The sequence below is a fragment of the Manacus candei genome, unplaced genomic scaffold (genome assembly GCF_025592945.1).
Source record: "Manacus candei isolate 608988 ecotype Guabito, Panama unplaced genomic scaffold, ASM2559294v1 h1tg000067l, whole genome shotgun sequence".
NCBI lineage: Eukaryota > Metazoa > Chordata > Aves > Passeriformes > Pipridae > Manacus > Manacus candei.
The window spans coordinates 8,149,110-8,165,756 of NW_026138115.1; positions in this window are offsets into that span (position 1 = coordinate 8,149,110).

The following is a 16,647-nucleotide window of genomic DNA, read 5'->3' on the forward strand; positions in this document are numbered from 1 at the left end:
TTAGTTATTTTGAGTCGCTACAAACAACATACTTAGTCTACAGGTTTTCCTTTCCCTTAAAAGTCTGTTTTTCCTAATTCCCAGATAAACTGGAACACCTCCTGTAAGCATGATCATTATATATTTAAGAGATAGAAGGAAATCCCTTAACCTGTAAGAACAATGTCTGGCTTGCCTGCCTTTTGTAGAAGCTTGAGTATGCAAAGAAAGGTCAGTGTTTCTGCACTATACAGGAAACCAGAGATTGCTTATGGTCAATTGCCTCAAGTATTTTTATGGAGTTTAGTGACCTGCTTTTTTAGAGCAGACAGTGTCAGCTGCAGGTTGTTTCACCATGTTTTTTTTTTTCCTCCAAAACCCATTTATTTTATACTTAGTGACTCAGTCACTTTTGCCAAAAAGGCTTCTTAGTTTTTTATTCCTCACAATGGGACATAGAATGGCGTTGAAAGGTATTGTAGCTGGCATAGCCTGCAGGCACTGTGAAACTGGGTAGAATACTTCATCTCTTTCTCACTGTTTAATCTTGGCTTACAGTCATACAGACTTATTAAAACAAAATGGAAAAAACCCAACCCACCCAAATATTCCAGCTTGATTTTTATCTGAAAGGGCTTCTGTGCCAAGAAGACACCTGGTTGGTTTCAGTGTTATTTTCCAACATAGCCAGATTATTAATTATTTTTCTTTTTAAGGGCCATGTCAGAATTTTGAACTCTGAACATCACGTACCTCTCCACAAAGCAGATGTATAGGATGGCTTTTATTAATTGTCCCATCCTGAGACTGCAAGGTACTGACAAGAGGGCATAGTTGTATTAACCAGATGAAGATCTGGAATCTCCCTGAGCTGTTATGCCTTTGCCTTTTCATCAACACACCCTAGAATCTTTACTTTCTTCATATTTCCAGTGCAGTTTCAGACTTCTGCCTAGTCTTTATCAGTTCTCTCTTAGTTTATGACCTTGAACATTTGGAGATGGACTTCTAAACTTGCCAGTTCCAAACTCTATGATTATAGCAATAATTCAAGAAGTCAGGAGCCAACTGGAAATTCAGTTTCAAAAGTGAAATTCAGAACTACAGGCATATCATGAGCCCAAGGAGACATTTCCAGAAAAAAAAGCTTGAAAGTTGCTATACTAGAAGTGAAGTTGTGGCTGTCAGTTGCTGTTATTACGCTAAATAATGATAGCTGGCCTAATGCTGGAAAGCATGTGACACACATGAGGACCTCTGTGATCTTGCAACAAGATGTTTTAGCTGCAACCCACTGGAGAGAAAAAAGGGGTACCAAAACTGTACTGAGAGTTATCTAAAGCAGAATGAGACCGAAATAACTGAACTTCAGTGTTATGTTCCTGCAAGAATGACACTGAGGCTGACTGCATGCTTCTCACCTTGTATTCTCAGTGGACTTTGGATGTACATCATATTTAACACAGCCTTAGGGACATATCTACTTGCCCAGGCAGTCTCTAGCTCTACAATCATCTCTTTTCAACAGCTTTGGTCCAAAAGCAAAGCCTGAGAGTTTCTCCTACCATGATTCTAATGTTGCTTACCATAGATGTATATGGCATTTGTAGTCTGATTTAAAAGTGAGAGCAGGCTTTCATATATCTGGCTGGGTCATGGGATTATCCTGGAATACAGAAGGTTCCTCAAGTGCTCTGTCAGATATGGCAGTTGAAACCTCTGAGAGCAAGGAGTATGTATAATACACCTTGTAAATGAGGACCTCAGAGTATAAGGTTCTTTGTAGCCTTTTATTACTTGTTCTTTCTATATCATACAAATCTTTTCCTTAGTTCACCATGAAATTCATCCCGACTAGGATCTGGTATATATTGTCTGAGTCATTTCATTCTATCATTACAATGTATTTTTTCATCATGACATCCTACTTAATCTGTCGTTTGATCTCAAAATCTTAGCAAAGTTGAGTCTGGGTGGTATCTGGATGAATGTCTTCCAAGAAAACATCAATATTGCACAGGAAATAGCACTAGTGATTCATGACAAAATTATGATTCTTTGATTTGAAATACTTTAGAAATAATAAGTCTTCTGTATTTTGAAGAGGTAAAAAAGCTAAGTCATTCAATTCAGCATGAACCCTGAGGGGGTTGGGTTTATGGTTGGTCTTATTTTTTTCTGTGTGGGAAGCCTCTCCATGTTGTATAGTGTTGCTTTACTGTTGCCCCTTATTAACCCCAAGATTAGTCTGTAGTGGCTCTACCTGACCCTCTCTCAGATTTTTGTCATACAGGAGGTATTTGGTAATAAATCCGTTGGCCCACCATTACTGCCCTTGCTGCCAGTATGTCAGCTTATTACACTTTCTTCAGGACACAGCGGGTGCAGAAGACTACTATGTGCATAACTAACTTGCTACTTAAGTGTGCTGAGTGGTAGAGGCTGATGACTTCTTTAAGATGAATTAAATATGTTGAAGAATATGTTGCTAATATTGTCAAAACAATAAGAGGCATTCACACATGAGAAAATTACTTGACCACTTGTAGAAGTGAAGTATATGGATCAGGATGGGTGGGATGCAAAGGGAATGAGTTTTTTAAATCTAAATTTGCCAGTAAGATTACTATTCCTCATCAGCTTTCATATTTGCATCAAACATGACATGTAAAGATGAAAGGCTTACCCACAGACCCAAAGAGAGCCAATGATCAACACCCATTATTTTCCTAGTTTCCTGAACTTTTGAAAAGTAGTTTGCTTTTTTCCCTTTCTGTTCAATTTTAGGAGATGTTTGTTATTCTGAGTTAAAAAGTTAATGAAAGGGTATTTATGTCACTGTAAATGTAAGATGCATCTACACCAGCAGAGGCATTCTCCTCATCACAGGCTTTGCAAGGTCTAGCATAATTTTCAAAAACCTTGCAATGATTTTTTTGTGCCAGTGGAGCAACACAAATTGGGCCAAGCCAAGTCTGATCTTAGATATAATTCAATTGAATTTGGATTAGTGACTTGTGTGGTCCAATACATATTCTTTGCTCAAAGGAAGATTCAGAGGGGATGATACACCAGATGGCTGTGCTGCCATTCAGAGGGGCATCAACAGGATAGAGAAGTGAGACTGCAGCAATGTCATAAAGTCTGACAATGGGAAGTGCAAAGTCCTACACCTAGAGAAGAACAGTCCCAGGCACCAATAATGCTGGGGCTGACTGTCTGGGAAGCAGCTCGACAGAAAGGACATAGGTGTCCTGGTGGACTCCAAGTTGAACATGAGCTAATAACATGATCTTCCAGCACAGAAGGCTAGCACCTTCTGGTCTGCATGAGGAACAGCATTGCCAGCAGGCCAAAGGAGGGGATTTTCCTCTCTACGCAGCATTGGTGAGGCCCTTCCTGGAATGCTGTGGCCAGCACTGGGCTTCCCAGTACAAGAGGGTCATGGACATGCTGGAGCAAATCCAGCAAAGGACCATGAAGCTCATTAAGAGAATGGAACATCTCTTATCCTAGGAGAGCCTGAGAAAGCTGGAAGTGTTCAGCCTGGAGAAGAGAACTTAGGGGTGCATTTGTGTGTCATATTGCCACCCATATTTTTGTGTTCAATATCTGATGTGGAGGGAGTAAAGAAGATGAAGCTAGACTTTTCTCAAGTGTTCTCTCCAGTGTTACCCAGGGACAAGAGGCAATAGACACAGACTGAAACACAAGAAAGACCACTTTAGCAGAGGAAAAAACCTTTTCATTGTGAAGGTGATCAAACACTGGAACAGGTTACCATGAGAGGTCGTGGAGATATTCAAAACTTGACTGGATAAGGCTCTGAGCAACCTGCTCTAGCTGACCGTGCTTTGAGTAAGGGAGATGGTCTAAATGATCTTTGACTGTTCATTTTAAGGTCCACCACTCTGGGATTCTGTGTAATTATCTACAGATAACTGAACCGTATGAACATTGGAGAAAACTAGCTGCCATATTTTGCATTCCTCAGCAAAACTAAGGTCAATGGAGTGATCTTTTGAGAATAAAATATAGGTGTTAAAAGCCTTTCAAACTCTCGAAATTGTAGGTTTGTCAAATCCTCTGCAAGAGAAGTGGCAGAAATCACGTGCCTTGAAATTTCTACTAGTTGAGACAATCCTTTTGGAATAATTGTAGAGAACAAGATATTTTGGCATAGGAGTGGACTGCACAAGTCTCTGCCTGTTCGGGCAAATTTCTGTGATTCAGATATTTCGACACAAAGGGACACATGTTATTAAAGCAGTACTTTATTTGTGTTATGTAGATGTACTTGCACATGACAGGGACTCAAAATGTACTAGCAAAAAAAAAAAAGTCATAGTCAAGGGGAGTAACTGGGTAACTGTTGTTACCCAGAACAGTTTGAGCTAGATGTCTTATATTCTAGACTGTGTGAAGGATTTATCTGTGTAATGCAAGTGGGACATAGAAAAGCAAAATGTGTGAGGCCAGGTTTGCTAGTCTAGCTGTGTCCTTCCTAGTACCTGGAAAGCTTATCCATTGCTTACAGATTTTGCCTATCTGTGGGACCTGAAATTGGAGGTTTTGTTGGTTTTGTTGTTGTTCATACCTTCAAATATGACTAAAACATTTAGAGAAAGCTGGGCAGCAATGCCTTCCCAGCATAGTGTGCAAATTCACAAAACTATCGCAGGGGAAAAGGGAAAAGGTCTCTGATTTAGGCAGCAAAGTATTTCTGCTTACCTGATACACATAAAGGATTACTTTTTACTGCATGGTCCCTCATTAATTTTTATTTGTTGCTAGTCAACTCCTTAACTCAATTCACTCTAATTAATTAAAGTGATAAGATACAATACCCCAATAGACCTATTAATACAAATGAGTGGAATCAACCTTGCTGCACACCTGTTCTCAGTAATCTGCTCAAATACTAGTGAATTATAATTGCCTCTCAGAAATAACATCCACGATGACATCTTGTTATTCTTTGTTGCTGGCTGATAGAGGCTCATGTTATCACATCGCACAGGATGCTTTGGAAAATACAATCTCTGTGACTGTGAACTATGGCTGAGCTTCATACATCTTGAACAGACAGCTCTAATTTGCTTGCAACCCCACCAGATCTGTCTGAATTTATGGCTTGAAGTGTTATAATACAAAAGTATCTCAGAAATATCAAAAGAGATTCACGTTTCCAATTTGGGACCATAAAGTACAAGAAAATCTCCCATTTTGCCCCTTTCTCACCCTCAATGTCAGTTTAAAAAATCTTTGTCTTATTCAAGAGTTTTGTTCCAGAGCTTAAACTTTGGTCCTCTAAAATGACTGCTCAAGCCCAGAGCCCTGGCATTTTGCATTTGCTAGAAAAGATAAAACTGAAATCCTGAATAGTAGTTTCTTCTTCAGGCAATGATCTCATGAAAGCTACTCCTAAATGTATGTTGACAAGACAGTCCACCAAACACTTTCACCCAATTTGCCCAGCCTTACAAACAGTATATCTTGGCATACAAAAGTAATCCAGAATTGCAGGATTTTTGGTACCTATTCTTACAGTTTTCTGTGTGCTGCCACTTCCAATTTATACTCTACTGTCTTCTTGATATGATATTTGAAATGTCATGGCAGTCAGGTGAAGCCCTGGGTGACTGGAAAAAGGGTAACACTGTACCCATCTTTAAAAAAGGTAGAATGGAGGACCCTGGGAAGTACTGATCTGTCAGCCTCACCTCTGTGCTGGGAAGATCATGGAACAAATCCTCCTAGAAGTTATGCTAAGGCACACGAAGGACAGGGAGCTGATTTGGGACAGCCAGCACAGCTTCACCAAGGGCAAGTCCTCTCTGACCAACCCAGTGGCCTTCTATGATAGAGTGACTTCATCAGTGGACAAGGAAAAGGCTGCAGATGCCATTTATCTGGATTTCTGTAAAGCCTTTAACGTGGTCCCCCACAACATCCTTTTCTCTAAACTGGACAGAGATGGATTCAATGGCTGGACTGTTAGGTTGATAAGAAATTGGTTGGATGATTGCATCCAGAGGGTAGTGGTCAATGGCTCAGAGTCCCAGTGGAGATCAGTGACAAGTGGTGTCCCTCGGGGGCCTGTATTTGGACCAGTGTTATTTAATATCTCCCAAATCTTCGTTCGCGAAGCCTAGCCATGATTCAATATCTCCATTAATGACACAGATGAAGGGACTGAGTGCACCATCAGTAGGTTTAGGTTAGATAATAGCAAGAAACTCTTTGCTGTGAGGGTGGTGAGGCACTGGAATAGGTTGCCCAGGGTAGTTGTGGATGTGCCATCTCTGGAAGTGTTCAAAGGCCAGGTTGGATGGGGCTCTGAGTAATGTGGTCTAGTGAAAGGTGTCCCTGCCCATGGCAGGGGGGGTTGGAACTGGATGATCTTTAAGGTCATTTCCAACTCAAATAATTTTATGATTCTATGATTCTTCTGTACCACCTCCTACAAAGGAGAACATAGCATCTCTAAGTGGTACACTTTCCTACCTTTTCCATAGAAAATTTTAAACGGTATTAGATGCAAGCAGCAATTCCTTGTTCATTTTCATAAAATCTACTGTCCAGAAATCAAGACTTCATTGCTCTTACACACTTAGATAACACCTGCTAAAGACATAGTATGCTCTCAGATATCCATGTATCACCAGTGACGTCTGGAGAATATTAAGAAGAGACTAATATACCTCTGAAAAACAAAAAGGATGTTTTATATACATTTAGTTAAAATATCTTTGGAACAGGACGCTGAAAATGGTTAAGAAACTGATGGAGTTCACTAGCCAGAGGGATCTTTCCTGCTTCTCGGTAGGGATAGCAATGATTGGCTAGGATTATTGTAGCACTGTATGGATCAGTTAGGTACAGAATTGCTCCTACATTAGAAAAATAGCCTTTGAGAGTTTAATGTTGTATGCATTAAAATTTAGTGTTCTTAAAAATGAAAAGCAGGGTTGAGAGATACATCCCAAGTCCACGTAGATTTGTTATGAAAGGAAAAAGAGGGAAGGGCATATAGTCACATGGGGAAAGGGATTGAAAATTTTAACATGAGGTGGTATGGCCTTTAGCTGTGAGAAGAAGCTGAAGTGTAGTCTTGATTGCTTACTGCATGCAGTCTGACATTTTGGCCAATATGATGGGGAGAATGGCAACCAGTATGCAACTGTCACCGTAGAGGATTAGCTCCTGGCAAAGTGTGAAAAAATAAAGTAAAAGGAAGCTGTGAAATTCAGTTGGTGCAGCATACTACTCTTTTACTGGTGACCTCCTTCTTATGAGGAACAAAAGGAAGTTCTCTGATAGGAAATGCAGCATTTTTCTTGAGGGCAGGTGGCAGGAGTGCCGAGAACAAGCCCCGTTCTTAGAAATAGAAAGGTGTGGTTTTGCACAAAAAAGAAAAGCTTCTTTGTTTTATTGCTGTGAGTAGCACTGCTGACATGAAACCAAACAATTCAGGAAAGGCAAGCACCTTCTTAGAAAGCACATAAAAATTGCTAAGAGAGTTCAGTAGTAAAGTCAGTGGGATTTTTTTCCTGATATGTTGAAATGTTGATATCTCTGAAATAATGAAAAGGAGAAAAAAAGGAAAAAGCTGTAACATATAATTTAGGGCTTGATCTTACAGCTTTTACTTGTGCAAGTAGTTTCACTGTTTTCCAAAGGCTTATTCCATGTGGTTAAGCATTATTTTTCCCTAAGCTTAGGTTGCAGTAATAATTTTCAAACATAAAGGTATTTGGGGACAGATCTTTCTCTTGCTGAGGTCATGAGCAACACTTCTAACTTATTTCAAGCGTCCTTTAATCTTTTCAAGGCATTTTTAATTAAAATGAATTATTTACTATGTGTACAGCACTTTGTAAGTACACATAGCTACGTAAGTGCGCTGTTGTTATTATTGTTCAGTTCATTATTATTATCTTTTAGGTTTACCATAAAACTAACTGTGACTTAGCTGCTGTTAAGCTCCTTAGTTCTCAAGGAAAATTAACATTAAAAAATGCTTTGACTTCTTTTTTTTTTTAAACCATGGCAAATTACTACTACTGCTGATTACAGCAGTGATGATAATGTACAAGCAGTAGGTGAACCAATTTAGAGACTGATTGTAGCTACACTTCTTTAATAAACTACTCTTATGAATTGCTGTGCTTAACTTGATCGTGATGGTCCTATTTGGAAGCATGGATACATGAAAATGATTTGTCATTGCTCCATTCTTTTTATAGTCACCAACATTGATGCACATTATGCATGCAAACAGATGAACCCTTAGAAAATCATAACTATACACCTGGTTTGTACTCATGTCAGTGGTCACAAGAGGTACAGGGCAGTGGCAAGTCAAAAGTGGAAGGTACTTGCATTATGCCTGTGCATATGTGTTACAAGAATGGGACACTTAATCTAATGATGTCATAAGGAATTTGTTTCAGTATGAGTGAAAGATGCTAGCTGCATTTGCAAATCCATGCATTTGAAGTTTCTAAATACATCTTGCTTAAAGTTAGGTGTGTGCATGCTCCAATGTTTTGGAAGATATTTTCAGGCAGGTTTAGGAAAATGATCTGATTTTTTTTGGGAAGAGGTACAACTTTAACTTTTTTCATGTGAAATTAGAACCTTGCTAACATCCTAAAACAGACACTCTGCTAAGTTTCTCATTGAATAGCTATAGTAATAAATATAAAAGTATACCACTAAACATGTCAATAAAGTTACATGTTTTTCAGAGTGCATATATGCCTTAGCCACATATATTATCAATGTTTTGATGTAAAAATTAAATTTTACTACAGGTAAATATTGTGAATTAATAGGAATGGGATCGGGTGAATTTTGGATACCTCTGAGGTAAATGCTGCATAGCATTATTTAGGCTACAAAAATACTTGTCCCGCACTTAGTTGTCTGTTGGTTTAGTTGTAACAGAAGGACCAGAAGAATACTTTAGCCCTTGGAGTTTTTAAAAGAAATATATAGCAACATATAGGATATAGTCTATCTCTTTTATTTCCTAAATTAATAATGTTAATCCTACCTGTACACACTCGGAAAGAGACTTCATAGAGAAAATCACATAAAACCTTGATAAGATTCTTCATACTTTGAGTGAAAGGGAATAATAGGTTACTGACTAGTTAACTTGAGGTATAATGAAACTTTACAGATGAATTACATTAATTTTTGTGTCTGCTGTATTATTCTGATGACTTCTGTTAGTAATATATGACATATGCATCTTTCCTCTGAAGATGTAAAAAGCACTTACAAGCTCACTTAAGTTTCGTTAAAACCTGTATTTGATATAACTCTTTAGGTAGAAATAGATATATAGGAGAAACTGTGGCAGAGGTTTTCGGTGGCTTATTTAAATGCACTCAATGAGTTGCTTGCTGACTGGGGACAGGTTTTTGATTCTTAATCTGTCATTCCATCTAAATCACGTATTTCTACCACCACCACCAGATTCTTCTGATGTAAAGGGAATTACATTTAACTTTCTGAATCACTACATTTCCTTTCACATGCCTGTTCAAATACAGTTAGGAGGAAATGAAAACTAATTTTCCCGTGTATATGCTCATAGCATTTATTGAAATGGTCTCTCATGCTGAACCTCAGAACAAGCAGCTTTCATCATCTATGAAAACTTTACCTTTCCCAAGAGAAGGCTAGCTGCTTGGAAGTTTTCTTTTTCAGGTTAGGAAGGTGGCATAACAGACCCTACAACAAGTATTTAGGCAACTATAAAGAACCAAATGCACTTGGAGCAGCAAAGGACATGGGGGGGAATAAAAAGCAAAAGTCTTGGTCCCTGTACCTGTGTTAAATTTATCTTTAAGACGAAGATTTGATTTTTTTTTTAAAGGAATTGTCCCATTTTTATAAACTTGCATTTTAGGGTACTCTAACATTAAATCATCAAGATCTTCTTTACTTGACCTACTGTCATTGACCAGCTTGTTGTGGCATCATCAAGTGAATAAAGACTTGAGAATCAAAACTTTTTTTCTGTTTATTTCTGGATGTAATGATTCTTTGCTGTGATAAAAAGGGTAGACAGATTTACTGAAATAAAAGAATTACAGGACCCTGAAATTCAAGTCCTGACTTGTGACTGCAAATTGCTGAATTTCTCAGTGACTCTGTCCTTTTCTCCACTTCTTTCTTTCAAATTTGCTATTTAAATTGAAGTCCTTCAAGGAAGGGATTTTCTATAGTATATACTAATACAACATTTAGAATAGTTGATTATTTAACCTGAACATCATATTTATAAGTAAAATGAACAAACCTTAAAGAAATGAGCATGAATCATGACCCTAATGTGGGGAACTGCGGTAGGAGATGGATAGAAGCAGGGATGGGATTGTCCAAGTGTCACGAAATTCTAACCACAGAAAATGAAGAGTGACAGAACACACTTTTGCAAGGCACCTAGGCCTAAATAATTTCTAAATAAAACAGGGTAATGGGATTAAAATGAACTTAAAAAAACCTCAAAACTAAACAACTAAAGAACCCAAAGCGGTAATGGAAAAGTTAAATTTCACCAGAATCAAAGCAGAAGTTTCAATAAAGCTACTCTCTGAATGAGTCTGAAGTCAGTGTTAGCAGAAGCATTCTTATTTATAGTACACAGTTCTTGAGTACTTTCTACTGCTCACATTATTGAGTTAGTATCCTCTCTAGCATCCCTATTATCTGTGGAAATACAACTCATAATGTGAGGAGTGCTCTTTTTCATGTGAGGAATGAAACACTAGTGAAAAGAGTGAGATTTTTTTTTGGAGAGGTGACTGACTTGAAATATTTTCCTCAATTTCTTTTGTTGCCAGAGTGCTGTAAAATACCCTCATGGGGAAAAAAAAAAGAAAAAGCACATCAATTTATACGTATGTGACATCCCTCTATAGGAAGCAAAAAACCACTTCTTGCATTATCATTTAGATTGTTTTAGGGGGATAGAATTAACTTTTCCTAATGCTGCAAAGAAAATGTCCTGTATGAACAATATTTCAAACTGAAGACAACATAATAAGAAAAAACCCCAAACCCCAAAACAAAAGCCCAGCATGAGCAGATGTTCTGAGTAGTTTAGGAAAAGCTAGTGCCCTGGGGCTAAGGCAGACTTTGAGCAATATTGTGCATATGTCCCACGTACATTTAACAGTTTTTAATAAAGAACCTGTGAAACTGAAGGAGTTAATTGAAGAAATGCCATTCAGAAATGGCCTGAAAGTAAATGTATAAAACAAATTTACAAGGAGTTTTGGACAGTTACAGTACGGTTTCATTCAAAGATTTGTAGTTTCTGTCATGAATATTGAAACTACTGAAATGAAAAAAGAAGCCTTGGCTTTCAGTCTTTGATATAAGAAGTTCCTTGTCCTCACTTAGGGAAATAAATTGCCCATTAACTCCTTACTGCCTCATCCAAGAAGATCGCTCCCAAGGATGAAGACCTGGAAACTCATGGATATCCCAGGAAGCTGCAAACTTCTGGGATATTTTGGCTGCAAATTCATGATTTATAAAAGACATGCAAATGAAGATAATAAAGTACTGAAAAAACTATGAGAGGAAAGGTTAGTTTGGAAATTTGAATTCTACTCAAGAAAACTTCAAAATTGTCTGACTTGACACTGAGCATGAATGGTATTCAGATGAGCTTTCACCGAGAATAAAACCCTGATGAAACTGCTTGTAGCTGTTAGCTGGGATGGTCATTCCACTACATTTTGCTTGGCAAGATGGAAGAAGGTTGAACTAAACAGGGTGTGTAAAGACACTAAGATGGCCATTTGTAATGTATGAAACTTATAACAGGATTAAAGGATCTGATTTATAGATTAAGAAATGCTGGAAAGTCGTTGTTGATTCTGACTTCAGGTTGGCAATGGCATTAGGGAATATAGTATAGACCAGGTCAATCTCAGATTAAGATAGCTTGTTTATATATTTTTAAAACACATTTTTTGTTACATTTTTGTACTATTTTCCACAATAAGTTGAAAAAGAAAATGAGTTCAGTACCACTTTAGTATCAAATGTGAGCAGGATGATGATAAAATAGTAGATTTCTAATGGCTTCTATTTCAGTATCCACCACTTCCTAGACTTTGATTAATGCTTAGAGCATATAGTTACTAATCTCATGCATCCAAGAGGCTACTTTTGAGAAGAAACCTTCACTCAGAAAGGTAAACTGCTGCATTACTTACTGTAAGATGTTTAATTTCTTTGTGTTCCAGTGCTCCAGATTGAAAGAGAATTGAATATTTGGGACAAAGCACAGCAATATATATATTAGACCTACAAGGAGGTACTGTGGCTACCTTTTTTACTTCTAGCTGGATATCTTTTGATAAAGACTGGAAAACTCAGTTCTCAATCCATGGAAGATCTGAACTATGGCATTGTCTTGGTTTGGGAAGATATGGTCGGAGAATAGGATTCAAGTTCAAGGAAACAGGATTCTTAGCAATTTCTGGTTTTGGCTTTACTACAAATACAATAATAAGAACTTTTATTATGGCATTTCAGCATTTCTGCCTCCACTCCTACACAAAAATTATCTACAGGAGGTGGAACTTCAAAATATATGAGGATGAACAGAGGGAGATTGAAAGTTTGGGTCACGTATAGCTTTCATCAGCAACTGAAATTCATGTACAAATATGCAGCAAGAATGACAAGGGCACACAACTCATTTAATTCAGTGGTAACACACTGTATAAGAAGCTCTCCAGAGGGATACAATGAAGCAAAAGGTCAGCGATTTCCTGGGAAAACGGAAATGGCCCTTTCTCAGCTGGAAAAGCTGGGACTGGAGGGCTTTTCTAGAACTTTGAGCCAAATGACTTAGAAACCACTACAGAGATAATAATAAAATTTTACATCCCTTGCACCTCCCCTCCCCCCTGCCCCCAATCTGTCTAGTGTTTTAGATGGGTAGGAATACCTTAACATCATAACTTATTGACAGCTATGCATATAGCTGACAGTATAGTTCTAGTAATGTGAGAGGAAGACTTTAAATTCTGGTCCTAGCTTCTCTTGGGAGTCTTGGAGGTAATTTACAGAGTCTACGGGTAGATTAAGTTGTTCTCTTCTCATATTCAATACATAAAAGTCTATTTTCCTTTTCTTGTGCAATATTCAGAGTATTTGGGCTGACTAATTTTAATTCTGACAAGGTCTTCTGATTGTCCTTATTTATAGATCCTGTTTTTCTTAAAACAAGCTGCCTTATCTATTAGGGTGGATAGGGTGTTTTGGTTTGTTCCAATACTGTCTGACTCAACCAGGTGTGTTTTAGCGTCAGGTTTGTTTACTGTAGCTTATTGAAACAGGGAGATTATTTTTGTTTTGCATAGAAATTTGGGGATCATTAACAAAGGGATGTGGGGATTTTTTCTAGTCTCAAATTTGTCACTATTATACAACCACACCCATGAGTCAATTTTTTCATTTTGCTGTCATACAATGCAGGCTCTTAGGAGGTGCCAGACTGACAGCTTTGAAGCCAACAGAACAGGTTTTGCAGAGACATCAGCAGTCCCAGTTCTCCTTGTGCACGTTGATCTTTCTGAACCACTGTGGCTTGATTACAAGACAACCTCAGTTATAGACAACTGGTATATCTAAGTATAACTTGCCAAATCTTAGGATTTTTTGTTCTTTCCCTATCCAGAAGTGACCCAATTATATGGTCTTTTTCTTCCTTAGTTCAAATGAATACTGTCCCAATTTGGCATCTACTGGATGAAATGTCCTAATTGTAGTGCTGCCTTATGGACTGAGTGGGCAATGAGGCTGACTACCTTTTTGCTCCAGGAACTTCACTCCAAATTGCCATGAGGAGCTGTTCCTGTGGGCAGTTTGCATTCTCCTTACCTGTGCTCAGCCCCACTGCAGATAAACTTAAGGAATCAGGTCTTCTGGGCTATTAAATCAGCACCTCTCACAGCTGCCAGTTTCTCAGAATAATCAGCTCTCAATTACACAGCATAATGGCAAGGTAGAACAATCCAAATAAAACAAAACCAAAGCTGATACAAAAGTCAAATAAATTAGGCAGTAAGGATAGATTTAGTGTGTTCACCTTTGAAAGGCTGGTAAGCAGATTCTATAGAGAACAGAGGCAGCTTTAAGTAGGCAGAGTGGGGCTGGTTACCTGTGGGATGAAAGTTGCTCCATTCAGATGTGGTGCCGTGGCCGGGAATGACAGAGGAAGGTAAGGCCTGGTGAATACATACCATGGGTAATCTGTTCAGGTAACACTGCAACTTGCCTGAATAATTTTATTTTTAATTGAACATATTATTTCTTTAAGAACATGTGCTGCTGATCCCAATCAAAAAGTGCAAATAGACAGTCATTCAATGATCCACAGCATTTTAAGTGATGGAATTGTTGCTGAGAGAAGGGGGTGATTTTTCTCTTTCAGCAAAGAGAAAAAATGCAGTTTTATGAGAGGTACAAATTCTTGTTTGCTGTAATGAAAAACTTTTGCCCAGGGCCAGGGAGGCAAAGCTAAGCAAAACTTTTCTCCTCCCCATCTCTAGCCATATCACTCTGCAGCTGCACAATTCTCCAGGGATAAGCTCATGGACACACTAACTAGCTCTGAAACAAAAAGCTTCATTCTTTGTTTTTGGCAGTGAAAGCAGTGAGAAGCGGCAAGGCAGGCACACAGGTTGTGCTGAATCCCTCGGGATGGTCTCTCCCATGAACCTCCTGGGGGTAGGACCAGAGCAGTAGCCTTGCTTTCCTGTTGCTGTGAGGTACCCTTTTGCAGCTGTGCTGCAAAGAGTAACTGCATTCAAAATAGTCTTGCTTAGTCTGAGAAAATAAGGCTGAGTAAACAAAATATCAATCAATCTACTTATTTTGTACTCTGGGGTCTTGCACTTAGGTACCTAGATACAGTTTGATGGAGTGCCACAGCAACTTACACAGGTAGTTCAGCCACAGGTAAGTAAAGACCTACACAACCAAGTGCAGGTTGTAAAATACACTATCTGACATGCAAAAAGCTGGTATGGATCTACTATAAAATGGTGGCCTGAGCAGTTGTAACTCCACCTCACATTTCCTATGTCCAGGTACAGTTATCAAGGCAGTTACAGTAAACAAACTTACTAGTTCCTCATGTCCTGATCTTCATGCTACTGTGGTTGAAACTGGAAAGAAACGTGACGCTATGCATGGATTCAGTTTTGATGGCACTGAATTTTATAAACATTACAGAATATGAACATCTATACCGATACTGTTGACTTCAGCCACATACAAGGTTTATTAACAGTGAATGCTTTAATGTTGTTGGCTTTGCTCATTCCACCTTGACAAATTATGGATGATATGTTTAATTTCCCATTACTGAACCTGACTGCTCCTTAGATTATGAGAAGACTTTTATTTTCTTTTGCTGATGAAGAACTGAGGTACATTGTAGGGCTGTGCCCAAATTATATAGGAAGTTATGGCAGAGCAGGTAACTGAAATGAGCTTTAGCTGAAACCTGTCTCAGTTCTTTCATGTATAACTTCAACTATGCCCAATTCTTCCTCGTGTATCAAATTCATCAACTTTCCCTTCAAGAAAGTAAATGTCTCAAGGCATGAAATATCTAGCCTTTTTTCCTTTCTTCATGACCATCTGCAGGGAAATAGCAACAGACTGTTGGCTTCAAATGTGAGATTATGCTCTAGATACCCAACTTTCACAAAAGATGCAATTAGTGAATTCCCTCGTATTTTTAATATCTGAGATAAGTAAACACAGGGATCAATTGTTTCAGTCAAGAAGGAGAAAAACAGTATCAACAAGAAGAAGGGTTAAGCTTTCCTTCTCTGTTGAGGGCTGCCGGACTCTGCTGTCAAGTTGACCAGTAGTGCCTTGTGCTCTGTAGGGACAGACTGCTTCTGAAAACAGTAATGGTAAAACCTATCTTTTTACATTTATTTAGAAAAACATTTATGTCTTTATAGTTGGATTAGGGAGTTATCACCCATCTCTTGACTGAAGCTCCCAAACACAGCCTGTTGTAGTTCTGTTTAACTCAATACACACAGTCTGCCTTATAGGCAAGGAAGGTGACGTGGTAAATATGAACTACCATCTCACACCAGTGCTCCATGGGCTTCCTGCCCAGCTTCCAGCACTTCAAAGCTCCATAGCTGTCTGGTCTCCAGCTGTCTTACAAACAACCTCTTCACCCATGAAGCATGCTGTGGGTAGGGGCAGTTGTTTCACAGGAACCCAGAATACATTATGTTCCCAGGGTAAGTTCTTGCCTGACTTTACCTCCAGGGAACAGGAAGAGCCTGAGCTGGACTGTCCTCAGAGCTGTTTGCAAACTGTTCTCAGAAACAATGGCTGATGATTCATCTGGCACTGTCATCAACAACCTCCAGGCCTGCCGTTTAACAGACCTTCCCAAAATAAAGAAAAGAGACCTTCCCAGACAGAATCATACATTTTTTAGTGGTGGATCTACAGAAGAGTAACCTAGGCTTAAGAGTGCTTGTAATCAAGTGATTACATATGCTTGCCTGAGGTTAGAGAGCAAGCTAGTTTAGCAGCTCTGGGGACCCTTGTTCCTGTCTTGTGCTCACATGACATGAGCACACTGAC